The sequence below is a fragment of the Triturus cristatus genome, chromosome 10, assembly GCF_964204655.1.
Source record: "Triturus cristatus chromosome 10, aTriCri1.1, whole genome shotgun sequence".
Taxonomy (NCBI): domain Eukaryota; kingdom Metazoa; phylum Chordata; class Amphibia; order Caudata; family Salamandridae; genus Triturus; species Triturus cristatus.
Genome location: NC_140593.1, coordinates 553,195,147 through 553,215,578, shown reverse-complemented (window position 1 = coordinate 553,215,578; position 20,432 = coordinate 553,195,147). Strand labels below are relative to the sequence as shown.

Genomic DNA, 20,432 nt, shown 5'->3' with positions numbered 1-20,432 from the left:
ACCTTCCTCGGCGACAGCGCACCATTATGCCCGGAAAAAGAGGCCTGCTGCCTACCCGTCCCCCCCCCCCCCCCGTACCGCACCGGGGGGGGGGGGGGGTGGATGCTTCCCTTAAATCAATAAAGCACTGTATGGGAATCGGACCTGTAACCTGCAGGCAGCATTACCATGGAGCCTGCGTGCACCCACTGATCTGTCCTACTAGCTTAGTATGTGGAGGCGACCACGAGGCTCGAAATTCGCCCCGGCACCCCCGGACGGCCTTGCGGCAACCAGCCCTCGCCCGACAAACACTCAAGCAAAGACCATTGTAAGATATATCTACCCGCACGCAGTGCATGGGAATTGAAACCGCAGCCCTGCGAGTAATAATCGCGGACCTACTTGAACCCAGTCAAGAGATTTGAGCCTGCAGGCGTGCGCATAAGAGTCTCCGACCTTAACGGTAGGCCACAATAATTGAGTGCGCGAGGAGGGTAAGGGAATCGAAACCCCTGCGGCCCTAGCGCGATGTAGGGTGATAATTAGCACGGGATGGCAGTTCGAAGCGCGGGCGAAAATCTTGGGGGGGGGGGGGGTGCGGGCGTGATCTCGCTACCATTAAAATTGATCCCGCTACGCTTCCGCCCCTGTACTGCTCATAGCCGCCCACTCAAGACGCCAATCATGCCTGAATCTTGCGCCCCCTCCGCCCGTGGCCATCCGAGCCACAGGGCCCCGTCCTCCTGGTGCTGCCCAGGGACAGGGCCGGGGCGGAGTGGGAGCAGCAAGACTCACCGTAGATCTGAACGAGACGACGACCGAAGCGGCGTGGATCCGGGGACACGGCGACGAGACACGACCGATGATGAGGCGAGGTGGGCGACAAAGAGGTCGCCAGTGAGGGTGGGGGAAGGCTAAATAGCCTCCCCCTCACACCTGGGCCCGGAAGTGACGCGCATGGCGCGTCACTTCCGGCCCCTGACACGGAGGGGGGCAACAGTCAGGATCCCTGCCCCCGCCCCCCCCCCGAAGGAGGGAGTGGGGAGGGGTGACCAGGGCCCCGGGGCCACTAAGGCGCCGACCGCCGAGTGGCCCCCTGCGGGGGCCGCGGTCAGCGGCAGTCATGACCTGCGCCACCTTTGGTGAAGTGGAGGGGTCCGGGAGAGGGCGGTCAGTCACTCATGGTCATTACTGATGAGCACCAGCCTCGCTCCCAATTGACAGGATTGCATGCACCTGTGTTAATCCAAGAGCAAGAGAGGGACACAGGCTTCCGGGAGGAGTCGGAGAAACAGGCAGCGCGTGAGCTGATGCCCTGTCCCGTGGCAAGATGAAGGAAAAGGGCCCCGTTTTGAAACCTGCCAATGCGTATCGGCGAGCCCATCTCAGAGGAGGAGGCCTGGGCCGTCTGCTACGGGTGCTGCCGCCGAACGGAGCTTCTAGGCAGGGGCTCTTCTAAGCAGTTCCCCCACCACAGGACACCGTGGACATAAACCGGGATGGTTCTGTCTCCTTCGCCAGTGGCCGCATAACTGGTAAGAAAATGTTTAGGCACGACCTTCTCTTCATAGCGCTAGTCTCTATGACAACGAAAAGGAACTGGACAGACTATAATAGCGTATTATTTTTGAATTGCATTGACATACTCGAGCAAGGCCTACTGCTGGTTCACGCTGCTCCCAGGGGAATATCGAAAGTTGAACCCCCCCCCCCCCAATGCCCCTGGCTGCTCCTCAGTTTGGATGTCACAGTTGCTGCGTTTGCGCATTCCCCCAATCCCTTGATGGCTAAGAAGTGCACTTTCATTTAACTAATGGGTGCATTGTGGGAGTTGTAGTCCACGCTTGATTCCGTTAGATTACCCCGATGATTTATCGATTTAATGAGTGTTGGATGTAAAGAGCGCTATGGTATTGGTAGCGTTTCACCTGGAGCCAGGTCTGTAAACCTTCGCTGTCTTGACTGATATATTAAGCTAAAAAGCCTTTAATCCAGTCCATCTTTTCCTATCGCAGATCTCAGTGACGAACATTCATTCCTATGGCTCCTGGTTAGAAAGAGTGCAATGGAAGTGTTGTGGGATTTTATTTATTTATTATTAAATATCTACAGAGGTCCTACGTGTGAAGTATCAAATTAAGGGCCTGTAGCGTGAATGAAAAAGGTGTATATACCTATTTTCGCGAAACAAGGAGTGGGGTAGAACATAAAGACAGCAAATGTGTAAGAGTTGAAGCCCGTGCATTTATTAGAAAATAACTTAGTCAGTTCACTCAGTTGCCTTGTAATATATGGTTAACAGGTGATACTACCAAATTAATATTTTTTTAGTACTTGACGTATTAATTTGTTTCTATATGCTGTATTTAATAAGTACGACAAAATATATATACAAAGATGAAAGGTTGCGTTTGTCCTGTAGGAATTGAGTGCATGACATGCTGATCGCGCACAGGTAGCTGTATCCAACACTTAAATTTCATACAACCAAGGCTTTAAGTATGTGTGTGTGGGGGGGGGGGGGGTCCTCTTAAAGGGGCATAGTCAATGTAATTAAGGGCGTGGCTTACAAACGCCTAAACTAAAAATCTGAGTTTAGCACAGTGTGCCGCCCGACTTGTTTTGCTGTTCCTGTCGTTGCGTCCAGATATGATACAAGTCACATCACTACAAGTCAGGACTACTGGCTTTGTCAATGGTTGCATATGATAAATAAGCAGCAACTATGGCTTGTATATAATATTGAAAATAATTCCACTTAAAGCCCTGGTGGTGACACCACAATGTTGCTGCCCCTGAGATTCAAAAAGAGAAGGGAAATCCAGAGAGAAAACGACTCTCTTTAAAGGATTTCCCTTCCCCTACAACGCTCAGCGCGTGCACATCGATGTGCCTGCAGTCCGGAAAAACACACACATGGAGCGCCTGTGCCAGGGCACAAAACGCAGCCCGATAGAGACCCGTTTCGAGTTCCCCTTAAAAAAAACTGCCAGTGCTCAGACCCGGTGGGACCCGGTCCACTTAAAGCCCTGCATACAACCGTGCCATTTTATTCAAACTGAAAATAACTCATTTTACACGTTTAAAGGCTGACTCGTCCCTGTTATTATGGGCGTCAATCTTGCATCTGCCTGTTAACCCTTGATATCTGCGCATGGATCTCACTCTCTGAGATAGATTACTGGCATTATAGAGATGGTGCTTCACCTGTTTATTAACATTTTTCCTAGTATGACATTCTGAGTGCTGGTTCTAGTGTGGTTGAGTACACAATTCGTCAAAAGTGACTCACCAAAGTGCAGAAGCCCGTCAACACAATGTTAAGGCGTGCTCAGCAAAACTATGAAACAAATAATTGGACCCCCATTGACCAACACACCGGGTTATAGCAAAAACAGCTTTTGTGAAAGTCTTCGCTCTGTGCATTTTTGACCATAATACTTTGTTGGCGCTCGGTGTGTTATGTTATGTTATTAAATCATTTATTAAGCGCGCTAACACTGATTAGTTTCTTGTGTACGCCGAGGAGCAGAGAGGAGGCCGCTTGCAACTTGGCGCTGGGGTGTGATGCTGCCGTCTTGTAAGGCACACGCTGGCAAGCAGCTGTGCACCCGAGTACTATGGAGTGATGCCGTGAGGAGCCAGCGTTTTTACACAAAAACGGAATAGGAAACAAGCGTTATTTAACCCCTTCGCTGCTAGGCCTTCCCCACCCCTGCCCCTTTTTCTGGCTATTTGGGGTAGTTTGCGCTTGGGCCCCTGTAACATTTTGTCCACAAAGTATCCACATCAAATGTATGTCCTTTTTTTCCCAAAAGCAAGAGGATTCTAAGGGTAACCAGGGTTTGTGGATTCCCCTTGAGGGGGACCCAGAAATTAGTAAAAATCTAGCAAATTTTTGGGTTTTTTGTAAAAAAAAAAAAAAAAAAAATTGGAAAAATTTGCGGCAGAAGAAAGCATCTGGTTTGTTCCCTGCAAATAAAAGGGTTGGTGGTGCTGAAATCACCATCTTCTCAGCTTTCAGGGACATGCAGACTTTTATCAGAAAACTGACATTTTCTATACAGCTTCGTCATTTTTTGCACTTTCAACCTCCTTCCAGTTAGTGGTAGAAATAGGTGAAACCAATAATGGATCCCAGAAAGCTATACGTTTCTGAAAACTAGACACAATTCTGAATTCTGCAAGGGGTCATTGTGTAGCTCCTAAAAGGGTTTCCTATATAAATTAATGGTTGAAAATAGAAAAGATTTAAATTGAGTTGTGCCAACGTTTTCACCTGTAACTTCTAAGTATGACAATTTTTTTTTTTTTTTTTTTTAAGCAATATACCGTTACAGCTGTAGGGCCCTTCAGGTTGTGGGGATATATAAGACTTGTAGGTTCACGAAGAACCTGAGGAACCGAGAGCCAATAACTGAGCTGCGTCTTGCAATGGTTTTTTCTTTGTGTACCGGGTATATAGCAATTATTTTGGTAAAATATAAAGAGTGAAAAATAGACACCAATATATTTCTGAAATTGGAACAAAATAGGGAGTTTAGAAGCAGTGTTTTTTTGCACATCTCCAAAATTGTGACTACCGATACAAGCATGGGAATTAGAGGTCATTTTTGAAAATGACATCTTTTTTTACAAATTGTCTCACAATTTGGAAGGCAGAAATGCAAAGAAAGTCAATTGGTAATAACACTTGTTCTACTATTGTGTGTCCCCCCCCCCCCCTTCTCCCAAGTCTCCCGATTAAAAACGCTACCTCACTTGTGTGGGTAGGTCTAGTGTCCGCGACAGGAAACGTCCCAAAAGGCAACGTGTGAACACCTGATTTTTACAGTGAAAACTGACCTTTTGTTTGCAAAGTGCCTAGCTCTGCTAGCACCTAGGGAAACGTAGCAAACCTATACATTTTTGAAAACTAGACATCCTGGGGAATTCAGGATGGGGTGACTTGTGTGGCTCTCACCAGGTTCTGTTACCCAGAATCCCTTGCAAACCTTCTTTAAAAAAACAACAATTTTTTTCCTCCTTTCTGTAATAGAAAGTTCTGGAATCTGCACGGATCCACAAAATTCCACTAACCCCGCATTTCCCAAAGTCTCCCGATAAATGGCACCTCACTTGTGTGGGTAGGCGTAGTGCCTGCAACAGGAAATAGGCCAAAACGCAATGTGGACTCAAAACATTTTTACGGTGGATCAACGTTTACAACTTATTGTTTACAACGCAAGTCATTACAACACAAGTCGTTACGACTTGCTGTAGGGAGCAGAAGGTGTTGGATTTTCAATCCAACACCTTCCCTACTGTTGCACACAATGGAGTTGGAATAGTAAATGATACTATTCCAAACTCCAGCGCGCTCCCACAGCAAGTCATTATAACGACTTGCATTGTAATGGCATGCGTTGTAATGAGTGCTATTCCATTTTTACAGTGAAAACTGTCCCTTTTTAGCAAAGTGCCTAACTGTGAATTTTGAACCCTAGCTCTGCCAGCACCTAGGGAAACTGTTAGAAGGGGACCCCAGGGGAGACAGGGAGGTTACCCGAACACCCTGAGACCTACCCTCGGGGTAACGTAGCCAGGCACTGGCGGGAGACTCCTCAGGGGAAGAGTCTCGTATCTAGGATCGCACACACGGCACCACACGACAGACACCACACGGTAGGTTCTTGGGAACAGATCTTTCATCTACTCAACTTCGTCGGATCTTTATGATCACCAAGGTGGAGATGTACAAATAGAGCACGGGCTCAGAGAGTCTCGGTAGGGACAGGGTGAAGCGGGACAGTCTTTGGGGATCCGGATCAATACAGGGGCGTACCCAACGCACAGCTCACAATCCTCGAGCTGGGGGATACGCTGCGGTCCAGCCGGACCGAGGGAGTCGTTAGGAGCCGCGAGTCACTCAGCAGGGCTCAAGCACAAGTTCGGAGGTCTTACGATCTTCAGGGGAGCCGCGAGTCACTCAGCAGGGCTCAGAGGTTCCAAGGTTGCAAGGGAGCCGCGACCACGTCAGCAGGGCTCTCGTCGTCCAGAGTCGAATCTGCCAGATAGTCCCAGAGCACCCCTTGTTATAGGTCATCTCCTCTTTGATGTCCGGGGTCCGTGTAGGCAGGGGTCTTAGCGCCTGGGGGCCGCTCGTTGGAGTTTCCTGCCATGTTGTCCTTTGATCCTTTCAGGGCCGGGTCGGGAGGAGTCCCAGACACCCAGCAGGCGTGGAGCCAGCCCTCAGGGAGGCCGGAGGGCCGATCGAAACCCATCTCCCGAGGGGAGGCCAGAGGTGCGATGGAAACTGCTCCTCCCTCTCTCACTCAATGGGAGCTTGAGATTCCCCAGCCGGGGCGGCGCCTCTAGGCCTGGGTTGTGCTGGGGCCGGGCGGCCATCGTAGGTGCATGAAGTGGGCACGCGGGCCCTGTGGTGCTGGGAAGATGGAGGGCACGGACAGGGAAGTCCGGGTCGGGTGTGTGTGGGCCCTGGCGGGCAGGACCGGCTAGGCCGTGTACTGAGGGACTGAATGAGGTGTACGGGTCAGGAGGTGTGGCTAGGGGTCAGGGATGGCCATACCATAAGGCCGGGTCTAACACGCGTCCCCCCCCCCCCCACCCCAGCTGAAAGCCGGAGAGAACTACCCATCCTCTTGGGGGTTCTCTTCGCTGAGGCGGAAGAACAGGGAGAGGCCGTCAGCGTTGGCGTGGTCAGTACCAGGGCGGTGCTCTACGGTGAAATCCATCCCCTGGAGGGAGATTGACCACCGCAATAGTTTGGGGTTTTCCCCTCGCATCTGCATGAGCCATCGCAGGGGGCGATGGTCGGATTGGACTTTGAAGTGGGTGCCAAACAGATAGGGTCGTAATTTCTTGAGGGCCCAGACTACGGCGAACGCCTCGCGCTCAATGGTGCTCCATTTCTGTTCTCTGGGTAACAGCCTTCGGCTGAGGAAGGCTACGGGCTGGTCTAGGCCTTGGTCATTCACCTGTGACAGGACTGCCCCAATGCCATGCTCGGAGGCATCAGTTTGTACCACAAACTCCTTGGAGTAGTCGGGGGCCTGGAGCACGGGGGCAGTACACATGGCCGCTTTCAGGGCATCGAACGCCTCCTGGCAGGCAGAGGTCCACTGCACTTTCTTGGGCTGTTTCTTGGACATGAGTTCCGTGAGGGGACCGACAAGGCTGCCGTACCCCCGGATGAATATCCGGTAGTAGCCGGTGAGGCCCAGAAAGGCTCGGACCTCCGTTTGGGTAGTGGGTGGTTCCCAGGCTAGGATGGCGTCGATCTTAGGCTGCAGAGGGGCGACCTGCCCGCTTCCGACTCGGTGCCCTAGGTAGACCACCGAACCTTGCCCAATCTGACACTTGCTGGCTTTTACTGTGAGGCCTGCCTGGCACAGGGCCGTTAGCACCCTCCGGAGGTGCTGGAGGTGCTCACTCCATTCGGAACTGAAAACCGCGATATCGTCCAGATATGCAGCGCTGAACTTCTCCAGCCCGGCCAGGACTCTATTTACCAGTCGCTGGAAGGCGGCCGGGGCATTTTTCATCCCGAAGGGCATCACGCGAAAGCGATAGTGCCCATCCGGGGTGGAGAAGGCGGACCGCTCCTTGGCTCCTTCTGTGAGTGCAATTTGCCAGTACCCGCAGGTTAGATCGAATGTGCTGAGGAAATTAGCCGACCCGAGACGGTCAATGAGCTCGTCTGCTCGGGGAATGGGGTGAGCGTCGGCTCGGGTTACTTCATTGAGTCCCCGGTAGTCCACACAGAATCGGAGTTCTGGGGCGACACCGGGGGCCGCTGCTTTCGGGACCAGTACCACGGGGCTGGCCCAGGGGCTGTCTGAGGGTTCGATCACCCCCAAGGTCAACATCTTCGAGACCTCGGCCTGAATGCAGGACCGGACTCGATCAGGGACTCGGTAGGCTCGTTGCTTCACCGGCAGGCTGTCTCCGGTGTCCACGTCATGGACACACCAGTCGGTGACTTTGGGGACGAGAGAGAATAAGTCGGGGAACTGCCCTAAGAGCTGGCGGCAGTCCTCGCGTTGCTGGGAAGTGAGGGATGGAGAGAGGTTCACTCCTTCCACGGAGCCATCCTTCTCCTTGGTACACAGGAGGTCAGGGAGGGGATCCGACTCCTCCTCGGCCCCGTCATCGGTGGCCAGCAGCAGACTCGGCTCCGTCCGCACGAAGTGGGGCTTGAGGCGGTTCACGTGCAGGACCCGAAGGGGGTCCCGAGGTGACTGGACGTCCACCAAGTACGTGACCTGGCTCTTCCACTCTACGACTTTGAAGGGCCCGGTCCATTTATCCTGAAGGGCGCAAGGTTTCATGGGGGCCATGACCCATACCTGCTGGCCCGGCTGGAACTCGACCAAAGTGGCATTCTGGTCGTACCAGCGCTTCATTTCTTCCTGGCTCGCTTCCAGGTTGGCCTCGGCCATTTCTCGAAACTTCCTAGTCTGGTTTCGGAGGGTCAGAACGTATCGGAACACATCTCGGGGGGGGGGGGGGGGCTCGGGGCGCCGCCTCCCACCCTTCCTTGACCAGGCTGAGGGGCCCCCGGACGGGGTGACCGTAGAGTAACTCAAAGGGGCTGAACCCCAAGGATTTCTGGGGAACTTCCCGGTAGGTGAACAAAAGGCAGGGGAGCAGGACGTCCCACTTGCGCCGGAGGGGCTCTTCCAGGCCCGTGAGCATCCCCTTCAGAGTCTGGTTAAACCGCTCTACTAGGCCATTTCCTTGGGGGTGGTACGGTGTGGTGAACTTATAGGACACTCCACATTGTTGCCACAGGGACGTCATGTATTTGGAGATGAAGTTCGTCCCGCGGGGAAAACCCACACGGGAAAAGATCCCCATCAACGCCCGGCCCACCACGGGGGCGGTGATGGTGCGTAGGGGAATGGCCTCCGGGTATCGGGTGGCATGGTCCACTAGGACGAGGATGAAGTGGTGACCTTGTGAGGTTGGGGGGGTCCAGGGGCCCGACTATGTCGATCCCGACCCGTTCGAACGGGGTATGGACGACAGGGAAGGGTTGGAGGGGAGCGTTGCGCTTTCCTCCACTTTTCCCACTAGCCTGGCACGTGGGACAGGACTTGCAGTGGGTTTCTACATCTGCTTTCATTTTAGGCCAGTAAAAGTGAGTCACTAGGCGACTGTAGGTTTTGTCTTGGCCCAAGTGGCCTGCGAGGGGGACATCGTGGGCCAAGCCCAGGAGGAAGTCTCGGAAGCGTAGGGGTACCACCAGCACCCAGGCTGATCCTAGCTCCACTGACTTCTGCTCGCTGTACAAAAGGTCATTTTCCCAATATAGCCGGTGTGTTCCAGATTGGTCACCCGCGGCTTGGACCTCTGCTTGCTGCCGGGGTCCGACCAGGGAGGGACAGGTAGCTTGCTCCTGGCAGAACTCCTCTCGGGAGGGGCCCCCCTCGTGGCGCCAATGGGCCAACTCGGGCAGATCGCCTAACTCTGCGATCTGTGCGGGGTCGGACGGTAAGGGTTTGTCGCTGGCGACAGATTCTCCACGTGGGGAGACGTGGGGGACCTCGGTTGGGACAATCCTGTCCTCGTTGGCAGGTGCGTCCTCTACTTCCCCAAGGGGGGGCAGTTGGGCCGCCATAGATCGGGTGGTGGCGCACACCCACTCGGGGAGACCTATCATCCCTAGGTTGGCCTTGCGCACGACTTGCTGCCAGGGGGAACTTTCCAGGTCGTTCCCCAGGAGACAGTCGACCGGCTGGGAGGTTCGCACTGCTACTTTCAATTTACCGACCACTCCGCCCCATTCAAAAGGTACCAGGGCTACCTTACAGAGACTCTCAGTGTTGTCAGCTGCAATTACAGGGCAAAATATATTGGGGAGGATCTGGTCTTCGTGGACTAAGTGGCTGAGGACACCGGTGATGCTCGCCCCGGTGTCACGAAGGGCCTCTACCTGTTGGCCATTGATCGTCACTAGCTGCCCGTATTTCTTCGTGTTGGAGGCCAGGAGGCTCCCAGGGACCATTTCTCTGTCTCCTAATGATGCCAAGGCCATGGCGGCGGGTTCCCATTCTACGGTCTCCTCAATCTCCTCCCCTAGGGCTACATTGGCTATCTGTCTGGCTGGGGAGGCTGTAGTGGGGACGCGCAGGGCCATGGGGCATTCGGGGTCATTGGCGCAATGCCCGGGCTTCTGGCAACGTAAACAAGTGATGGTCACCCGGTGCCCCCGTCTCACGGGGGGACCGGATACAGCTGGTCGGGGTGCCGGGAAGTGCAGAGGTTGGCTTTTCGGAGGACTGGACTGGGATTCCCTCTGCCCTCCCTGGTTCCCCCCCCCCCTCTCTGGCGGGGTGGTCCCTGACTGGCTCGGGGGTATTCTCCTACAGGGCCCCGGGAGACCCGGGTGTTGGTCCAGCGATCCGCCTCGACAGCCAGCTTCCTCGGATCCGTGAGCTTGCTGTCGAGCATATGCTGGCGTAGCTCCACAAAGCAGTTCGCCGCCAGGTGTTCCCATAACATAAGGTCGGTTAGTTCGTCCAGGGTGGTTACTTTGCTGCCCCTAATCCACCCGTCGAATGCACGGCTGAAAAAGTTCACATACTCCTCCCACGTGGTGCCGGGGATCTTCTTGCAGTCCCGGAACCGCTGGCGGTACATCTCCGGGGTGAGGCCGTACCTCGTGAGGAGGGCCTCCTTCATGTGGCTGGAGGAGGTCTGCATGGAGGATGGTAGGTCGAGCAGGGTGTCTCTCCCCTCGCTCAAAAATCGGCCCCACAACCCGGCCCCCCAATCTTTCTGCGGGACTCGGTGGGAGGTCATGGCGACCTCGTAGGCCTTGATCCATTGTTGGATGTCATTGTTTTTGTAATATTCCTTGACCACATCTTTGGGGATGTGGACCTTCTGTTCCGCCGGTGGTGGTGCCCCCTGGTTCTCCGGGGGTCGAGCTCGATTTCTTTCAAGCTGCGTTCGTGCTCCAGTTGAAGTCTTCGTCCTTCGTGCTCTCGTTGGAGTTTCTTCTCTTCCAGTTCGCCTTGTACTCGCATCTGTTCCACTGCTAGCTTCTTCTCAGCTAATTTCAACTCGCCCTCAATTTTCAGTTTGGCCAGTTCGAGTTCGTGATTACGACTTCTCTCTCTGTCTGCGAGTTCTTCCGGGGATAGACCCCCGTCTGGTACGAAGCTTCGTACCTGGTTGCTGCTGCTTTCTCTCGGGGGGGGGGGGAGTCCAGCTTCGTCGTGGAGCTCCACTGCTCCTTCTGGGCGGGGGGCTCCGGATTCCACCCAAGCTTTCAGTGCCTTCTGCATATCTTCTTTGGTGTTGAGACCAGTGGTAGCGATTTTTAGTTCTTTGCAGAATTGCTTCAGTTCTTTGTGCGTGTACTCTTCCAGTTGTTCCGCCTGGAACACAGCACTCTCGTTGGTTTCTGTGAGACTCATGGCGTTTTCTTCTGCCGTCTTTGCCGGTAGTGCGTCAGCCGCTTACGGTACGATCTCTAGATGATGGGCCCGAATCCCGTCGCTTGCCACCAATGTTAGAAGGCGACCCCAGGGGAGACAGGGAGGTTACCCGAACACCCTGAGACCTACCCTCGGGGTAACGTAGCCGGGCACTGGCGGGAGACTCCTCAGGGGAGGAATCCCGTATCTAGGATCGCACACACGGCACCACACGACAAAGAGACACCACACGGTAGGTTCTTGGGAACAGATCTTTCATCTACTCAACTTCGTCGGATCTTTATGATCACCAAGGAGGAGATGTACAAATAGAGCACGGGCTCAGAGAGTCTCCGTATGGACAGGGGAAAGCGGGACAGTCTTTGGGGATCCGGATCAATGCAGGGGCGTACCCAACGCACAGCTCAAAATTCTCGAGCTGGGGGATACGCTGCGGTCCAGCCGGACCGAGTGAGTCGTTAGGAGCTGCGAGTCACTCAGCAGGGCTCAAGCACAAGTTCGGAGGTCTTACAATCTTCAGGGGAGCCGCGAGTCACTCAGCAGGGCTCAGAGGTTCCAAGGTTGCAAGGGAGCCGCGACCACGTCAGCAGGGCTCTCGTCGTCCAGAGTCGAATCTGCCAGATAGTCCCAGAGCACCCCTTGTTATAGGTCAACTCCTCTTTGATGTCCGGGGTCCGTGTAGGCAGGGGTCTTAGCGCCTGGGGGCCGCTCGTTGGAGTTTCCTGCCATGTTGTCCTTTGATCCTTTCAGGGCCGGGTCGGGAGGAGTCCCAGACACCCAGCAGGCGTGGAGCCAGCCCTCAGGGAGGCCGGAGGGCCGATCGAAACCCATCTCCCGAGGGGAGGCCAGAGGTGCGATTGTTAGACCCGGCCTCGTGGCATGGCCATCCCTGGCCACACCCCCTGACCCGTACACCTCATTCAGTACACGGCCTAGCCGGTCCTGCCCACCAGGACCCACACACACCCGACCCGGACTTCCTGTCCGTGCCCTCCATCTTCCCAGCACCACCGGGCCCACGTGCCCACTTCCTGCACCTACGATGGCTGCCCGGCCCCAGCACAACCCAGGCCTTGAGGCGCCACCCCGGCTGGGAAACATCGCGCTCCCGTAGAATGAGAGGGAGGAGCCGTTTCCATCACACCTCTGGCCTCCCCTCGGGAGATGGGTTTCGATCGGCCCTCTGGCCTCCCTAAGGGCTGGCTCCACGCCTGCTGGGTGTCTGGGACTCCTCCCGGCCCTGAAAGGATCAAAGGACAACATGGCAGGAAACTCCAACGAGTGGCCCCCAGGCGCTAAGACTCCTGCCTACACGGACCCCGGACATCAAAGAGGAGCTGACCTATATCAAGGGGTGCTCTGGGGCTATCCTGCAGATTCGACTCTGGACGACGAGAGCCCTGCTGAGTGACTCGCGGCTCACCTGAAGATCGTAAGACCTCCGAACTTGTGCTTGAGCCCGCTGAGTGACTCGCGGCCCCTGAAGACTCCTGGTCCGGCTGGACCGCGGCGTGTCCCCCGGCTCGACGATTGTGAGCTGTGCACTGGGTACGCCCCTGCATCTATCCGGATCCCCAAAGACTGTCCCGCTACCCCCTTCCCTACCGAGACTCTCTGAGCCCGTGCTCAATTTGTACATAGCTACCTTGGTGATCATAAAGATCTGACAAAGCTAAATAGATAAAGATCTGTTCCCAAGAACCTACCGTGTGGTGTCCCTTTGTCGTTTGGTGCCGTGTGTGCGATCCTAGATACGAGACTCTTCCCCCTGAGGAGTCTCCCGCCAGTGCCCGGCTACGATACCCCGAGGGTAGGTCTCAGGGTGTTCAGGTAACCTCCCTGACTCCTCTGGGGTCACCTAACATTGGTGGCAAGCGACGGGATTCGGGCCCATCATCTAGAGATCGTACTATAAGCAGTGGGCGCTCCACTGGCAAAAACGGCAGAAGAAAACGCCATGAGCCTCACAGAAACCAACGCGAGTGCTGTGTTCCAGGCGGAACAACTGGAAGAGTACACGCACAAAGAACTGAAGCAATTCTGCAAAGAACTAAAAATTGCTACCACTGGTCTCAACACCAAAGAAGATATGCAGAAGGCACTGAAAGCTTGGGTGGAATCTGGAGCCCCCCGCCCAGAAGGAGCGGTGGAGCTCCATGACGAAGCTGGACTCTCCCTAAGAGAAAGCAGCAGCAACCAGGTACGAAGCTTCGTACCAGACGGGGGACTATCCCCGGAAGAACTCGCAGACAGAGAGAGAAGCCGTAATCACGAACTCGAACTGGCCAAACTGAAAATTGAGGGCGAGTTAAAATTAGCTGAGAAAAAACTAGCAGTGAAAGAGATGCGAGTACAAGGCGAGCTAGAAGAGAAGAAACTCCAACGAGAGCACGAAGGATGAAGACTTCAACTGGAGCACGAACGAAGCTTGAAAGAAATCGAGCTCAAGGCAAGGAGCGAAGAAACTCGACCCTCAGAGAACCGGGGGGCGCCACCACAGGTGGAACAGAAGGTCCACATCCCCAAAGATGTGGTCAAGGAATATTACAAGAACGATGACATCCAACAGTGGTTCAAGGCCTATGAGGTCGACATGACCTCCCACCGAGTCCCGCAGAGAGATTGGGGGGCCGGGTTGTGTGGCCGATTTTTAAGCGAAGGGAGAGACACCCTGCTCGACCTACCATCCTCCATGCAGACCTCCTACAGCCACATGAAGTAGGCCCTCCTCACGAGGTACGGCCTCACCCCGGAGATGTACCGCCAGCGGTTCCGGGACTGCAAGAAGATCCCCGGCACCACGTGGGTGGAGTATGTGAACTTTTTCAGCTGTGCATTCGACGGGTGGATTAAGGGCAGCAAAGTAACCACCCTGGACGAACTGACTGACCTCATGTTATGGGAACACCTGGCGGCGAACTGCTTTGTGGAGCTATGCCAGCATATACTCGACAGCAAGCTCATGGATCCGAGGAAGCTGGCTGTCGAAGCGAATCGTTGGACCAAAACCCGGGTCTCCCGGGGCCCTGTAGGAGAATACCCCCGAGCCAGTCAGGGACCACCCCGCGAGAGAGGGGGGGGGAACCAGGGAGGGCAGAGGGAACCCCAGTCCAGTCCCCCGAAAAGCCAACCTCCACACTTCCCGGCACCCCCACCAGCTGTATCCGGTCCACCCGTGAGACGGGGGCACCGGGTGACCATCACTTGTTTCCGTTGCCAGAAGCCCGGCCATTACGCCAATGACCCCGAATGCCCCATGGCCCCGCGTGTCCCCACTACAGCCCCCCCGCCAGACAGATAGCCAACATAGCCCTAGGGGTGGAGATGGAGGAGACCGTAGAATGGGAACCCGCCGCCATGGCCTTAGTATCATTAGGAGACAGAGAAATGGTCCCTGGGAGCCTCCTGCCCTCCAACACGAAGAAATATGGGCTGCTAGTGACGATCAATGGCCAACAGGTAGAGGCCCTTCGTGACACTGGGGCGAGCATCACCGGTGTCCTCAACCACTTAGTCCACGAAGACCAGATCCTCCCCAACCTATTTTGCCCTGTAATTACAGCCGACAACACTGAGAGTCTCTGTAAGGTAGCCCTGGTGCCTTTTGAATGGGGCGGAGTGGTCGGAAAATTGAAAGTAGCAGTGCGAACCACCCAGCCGGTCGACTGTCTCCTGGGGAATGACCTAGAAAGTTCTCCCTGGAAGCAAGTCGAGCGCAAGGCCCACCTAGGGATGATGGGTCTCCCTGAGTGGGTGTGCGCCACCACCCGATCTATGGCGGCCCGACTGTCCCCCCCATGGGGAAGCCGAGGACGCACCTACCAACGAGGACAGGATTGTCCCAGCCGAGGTCCCCCACATCTCCCCACGTGGAGAATCGGTCACCAGCAACGAACCCCTACCGTCCGACCCCGCACAGATCGCCGAGTTAGGCGATCTGCCCGAGTTGGTTCAGTGGCACCACGAGGGAGGCCCCTCCCGAGAGGAGTTCTGCCAGGAGCAAGCCACCTGTCCCTCCCTGGTCGGACTCCGGCAGCAAGCAGAGGTCCAAGCCGCGGGTGACCAATCTGGAACACACCGGCTATATTGGGAAAATGACCTTTTGTACAGCGAGCAGAAGTCAGTGGAGCTAGGATCAGCCCGGGTGCTGGTGGTACCCCTACGCTTCCGAGACTTCCTCCTGGGCTTGGCCCACGATGTCCCCCTCGCAGGCCACTTGGGCCAAGACACAACCTACAGCCGCCTAGTGACTCACTTTTACTGGCCTAAAATGAAAGCAGATGTAGAAACCCACTGCAAGTCCTGTCCTACGTGCCAGGCTAGTGGAAAAAGTGGAGGAAAGCGCAAGGCTCCCCTCCAACCTTTCCCGGTCGTCAATACCCCGTTCGAGCGGGTCAGGATCGACATTGTGGGGCCACTGGACCCCCCAACCTCACAAGGTCACCGCTTCATCCTCGTCCTAGTGGACCATGCCACCCGATACCCGGAGCCATTCCCCTGCGCACCATCACCGCCCCCGTGGTAGGCCGGGCGCTGATGGGGATCTTTTCCCGTGTGGGTTTTCCCCGCGAGGTCGTAAGCGATCGCGGGACGAACTTTATCTCAAAATACATAACGTCCCTGTGGCAAAAATGTGGAGTGTCCTATAAGTTCACCACACCGTACCACCCCCAAGGAAATGGCCTAGTAGAGCGGTTTAACCGGACTCTGAAGGGAATGATCGCGGGCCTAGAAGAGCCCCTTCGGCGTAAGTGGGACGTCCTGCTCCCCTGCCTCTTGTTCGCCTACTGGGAAGTTCCCCAGAAGTCCTTGGGGTTCAGCCCCTTTGAGTTACTCTACGGGCACCCCGTCCGGGGGCCCCTCAGCCTGGTCAAGGAAGGATGGGAGGCGGCGCCCCGAGGCCGCACCCGAGATGTGTTCCGATACGTTCTGACCCTCCGAAACCAGACGAGGAAATTTCGAGAACTGGCCGAGGCCAACCTGGAGGCGAGCCAGGAGGAAATGAAGCGCTGGTACGACCAGAATGCCACTCTGGTCGAGTTCCAGCCGGGCCAGCAGGTATGGGTCATGGCCCCCGTGAAACCTTGCACTCTCTAGGATAAATGGACCGGGCCCTTCAAAGTCATCGAGCGGAAGAGCCCGGTCACGTACCTGGTGGACGTCCAGTCCCCTCGGGACCCCCTTCGGGTCCTTCACGTGAACCGCCTCAAACCCCACTTCGTGCGGACGGAGCTGGGTCTGCTGCTGGCCACCGATGACTGGGCCGAGGAGGAGTCAGACCCCCTCCCTGACCTCCTGTGTACCCAGGAGAAGGATGGCTCCGTGGTAGGAGTGAACCTCTCTCCATCCCTCACGTCCCCGCAACGCGAGGACTGCCGCCAGCTCTTAGGGCAGTTCCCCGACTTATTCTCTCTCGTCCCCAAGGTCACCGACTGGTGTGTCCATGACGTGGACACCGGAGACAGAGACAGCCCGCCGGTGAAGCAACGAGCCTACCGAGTCCCTGATCGAGTCCGGTCCTGCATTCGGGCCGAGGTCTCGAAGATGTTGACCTTGGGGGTGATCGAACCCTCCGACAGCCCCTGGGCCAGCCCTGTGGTACTGGTCCCGAAAGCAGAGGCACCCGGTGTCGCCCGAGAACTCCGATTCTGTGTGGACTACTGGGGACTCAATGAAGTCACCCGAGCCGACGCTCACCCCATTCCCCGAGCAGATGAGCTCATTGACCGTCTCGGGTCGGCTCATTTCCTCAGCACATTCGATCTAACCTGCGGGTACTGGCAAATTGCACTCACAGAAGGAGCCAAGGAGCGGTCCGCCTTCTCCACCCCGGATGGGCACTATCGCTTTCGCGTGATGCCCTTCGGGATGAAAAATGCCCTGGCCGCCTTCCAGCTACTGGTAAATAGAGTCCTGGCCGGGCTGGAGAAGTTCAGCGCCGCATATCTGGACGATATCGCGGTTTTCAGTTGCGAATGGAGTGAGCACCTCCGGAGGGTGCTAACGGCCCTGCGCCAGGCAAGCCTCAAAGTAAAAGCCAGCAAATGTCAGATTGGGCAAGGTTCGGTGGTCTACCTAGGGCACCAAGTCGGAAGCGGGCAGGTCACCCCTCTACAGCCTAAGATCGACGCCATCCTAGCCTGGGAACCACCCACGACCCAAACGGATGCCCGAGCCTTTCTGGGCCTCACCGGCTACTACCGGAGATTCATCCGGGGGTACGGCAGCCTTGTCGGTCCCCTCACGGAACTCACGTCCAAGAAACAGCCCAAGAAAGAGCAGTGGACCTCTGCCTGCCAGGAGGCATTCGATGCCCTGAAAGCGGCCATGTGTACTGCCCCCCCGTGCTCCAGGCCCCGACTACTCCAAGGAGTTTGTGGTACAAACCGATGCCTCCAAGCATGGCTTTGGGGCAGTCCTGTCGCAGGTGAATGACCAAGGCCTAGACCAGCCCGTAGCCTTCCTCAGCCGAAGGCTGTTACCCAGAGAACGAAAATGGAGCACCATTGAACGTGAGGCGTTCGCCGTAGTCTGGGCCCTCAAGAAACTCCGACCCTATCTGTTCGGCACCCACTTCAAAGTCCAAACCGACCATCGCCCCCTGCGATGGCTCATGCAGATGCGAGGGGAAAACCCCAAACTATTGCGGTGGTCAATCTCCCTCCAGGGGATGGACTTCACCGTAGAGCACTGCCCTGGTACTGACCACGCCAACGCTGACGGCCTCTCCCGGTTCTTCCGCCTCAGCGAAGAGAACCCCCAAGAGGATGGGTAGTTCTCTCCGGCTTTCAGCTGGGGGGGGGACGCGTGTTAGACCCGGCCCCGTGGCATGGCCATCCCTGACCCCTGGCCACACCCCCTGACCCGTACACCTCATTCAGTCCCTCAGTACACGGCCTAGCCGGTCCTGCCCACCAGGACCCACACACACCCGACCCGGACTTCCTGTCCGTGCCCTCCATCTTCCCAGCACCACCGGGCCCGCGTGCCCACTTCCTGCACCTACGATGGCCGCCCGGCCCCAGCACAACCCAGGCCTAGAGGCGCCACCCCGGCTGGGGAACATCACGCTCCCATAGAATGAGAGAGGGAGGAGCCGTTTCCATCACACCTCTGGCCTCCCCTCGGGAGATGGGTTTCGATCGGCCCTCTGGCCTCCCTGAGGGCTGGCTCCACGCCTGCTGGGTGTCTGGGACTCCTCCCGACCCAGCCCTGAAAGGATCAAAGGACAACATGGCAGAAACTCCAACGAGTGGCCCCCAGGCGCTAAGGCACCTGCCTACACGCACCCCGGACATCAAAGAGGAGCTGACCTATATCAAGGGGTGCTCTGGTGCTATCCGGCAGATTCAACTCTGGACGACGAGAGCCCTGCTGACGTGGTCGCGGCTCCCTTGCAACCTTGGAACCTCTGAGCCCTGCTGAGTGACTCGCGGCTCCCCTGAAGATCGTCAGACCTCCGAACTTGTGCTTGAGCCCGCTGAGTGACTCGCGGCCCCTGAAGACTCCTGGACCGCGGCGTGTTCCCCGGCTCGAGGATTGTGAGCTGTGCGCTGGGTACGCCCCTGCATCTATCCGGATCCCCAAAGACTGTCCCGCTACCCCCTTCCCTACCGAGACTCTCTGAGCCCGTGCTCAATTTGTACATCGCTACCTTGGTGATCATAAAGATCTGACGAAGCTGAATAGATAAGATCTGTTCCCAAGAACCTACCGTGTGGTGTCCCTTTGTCGTGTGGTTCCGTGTGTGCGATCCTAGATACGAGACTCTTCCCCCTGAGGAGTCTCCCGCCAGTGCCCGGCTACGATACCCCGAGGGTAGGTCTCAGGGTGTTCAGGTAACCTCCCTGACTCCTCTGGGGTCACGTTCTAACAGCGATGGAAACTGCTCCTCCCTCTCTCACTCCATGGGAGTGCGAGGTTCCCCAGCCGGGGCGGCGCCTCTAGGCCTGGGTTGTGCTGGGGCCGGGCGGCCATCGTAGGTGCATGAAGTGGGCACGCGGGCCCTGTGGTGCTGGGAAGATGGAGGGCACGGACAGGGAAGTCCGGGTCGGGTGTGTGTGGGTCCTGGCGGGCAGGACCGGCTAGGCCGTGTACTGAGGGACTGAATGAGGTGTACGGGTCAGGAGGTGTGGCTAGGGGTCAGGGATGGCCATGCCACAAGGCCGGGTCTAACAGAAACCTAGAAAACCTAAACATTTTTGAAAACTAGACACCCAGGGGATTCCAGGATGGGATGATTTGTGTGGCTCTCACTAGATTCTGTTACCCAGAATCCCTTGCAAATCTCAAACTTTGTCAAAAAAACACATTTTCTTCACATTTTTATAATGGAACGTTCTGGAATCTGTGTCGATCCGGAAACTTTCACCAACCCCGCAATCTCCAAAGTCTCCCGATTTAAAAATGGTACCTCACTCGTATGGGAGGGCCAAGTACCGGTGACAGGCAAGGGCCCAAAACGTATTGAGGAGACATCAAAATTACCTATCACAAAACTACCTGGTTTTGCAAGGGGGGTTACCTGGGTTTATGGCCCTGGGTTAGGCGGCCATCCAGGGAAACCTACCAAACCCACACATTTCTGAAACCTGGACACCCAGGGAAGTCCAGAGAGGTATGGCCTGCGCGGCTTGAGGAATATAATGATGTCACCTTTTTTCCCCCTGGCTCGGCGGCCATCTAGGACATATTTGTGCCCGCACTGTGATCCCACACAGAAATATGTAGAAAATTGTTCCCCCCCCCCCCCCCCCCCCCCCCAGCTAAATTTGAGCTTCTGGGAAGGAAAACATTTGGCAGGTTTCCTTAGATAGCTGCCAAACCCGGGGGCCAAAACCCAGGTGACCCCCCTTGCAAAACTAGGTTGGTTTGTGCTAGGTAATTTTGATGTCTCAACAGTACGTTTTGGGCCCTTGCCTGTCACGGGCACTTGGGCCACCCACACAAGTGAGGTACCATTTTTAATCTACATGGTTATCTTCACTGTATGCTCTGTCTAAT

At 56.0% G+C, this 20,432-nt stretch overlaps 1 protein-coding gene across 1 annotated transcript in view; it reads left to right on the top strand.

The window, feature by feature from the left end:
• The first annotated feature begins 1,381 nt into the window (after positions 1-1,381).
• LOC146789708 (tetratricopeptide repeat protein 21B-like) overlaps positions 1,382-20,432 on the top strand; it is a 576,531-nt gene continuing 557,480 nt past the window's right edge. Inside the window, exon 1 of the mRNA XM_085632042.1 lies at positions 1,382-1,517. The gene's annotated coding sequence lies outside the window, so the exon portion shown is untranslated. The remainder of the gene's footprint in view (positions 1,518-20,432) is intronic.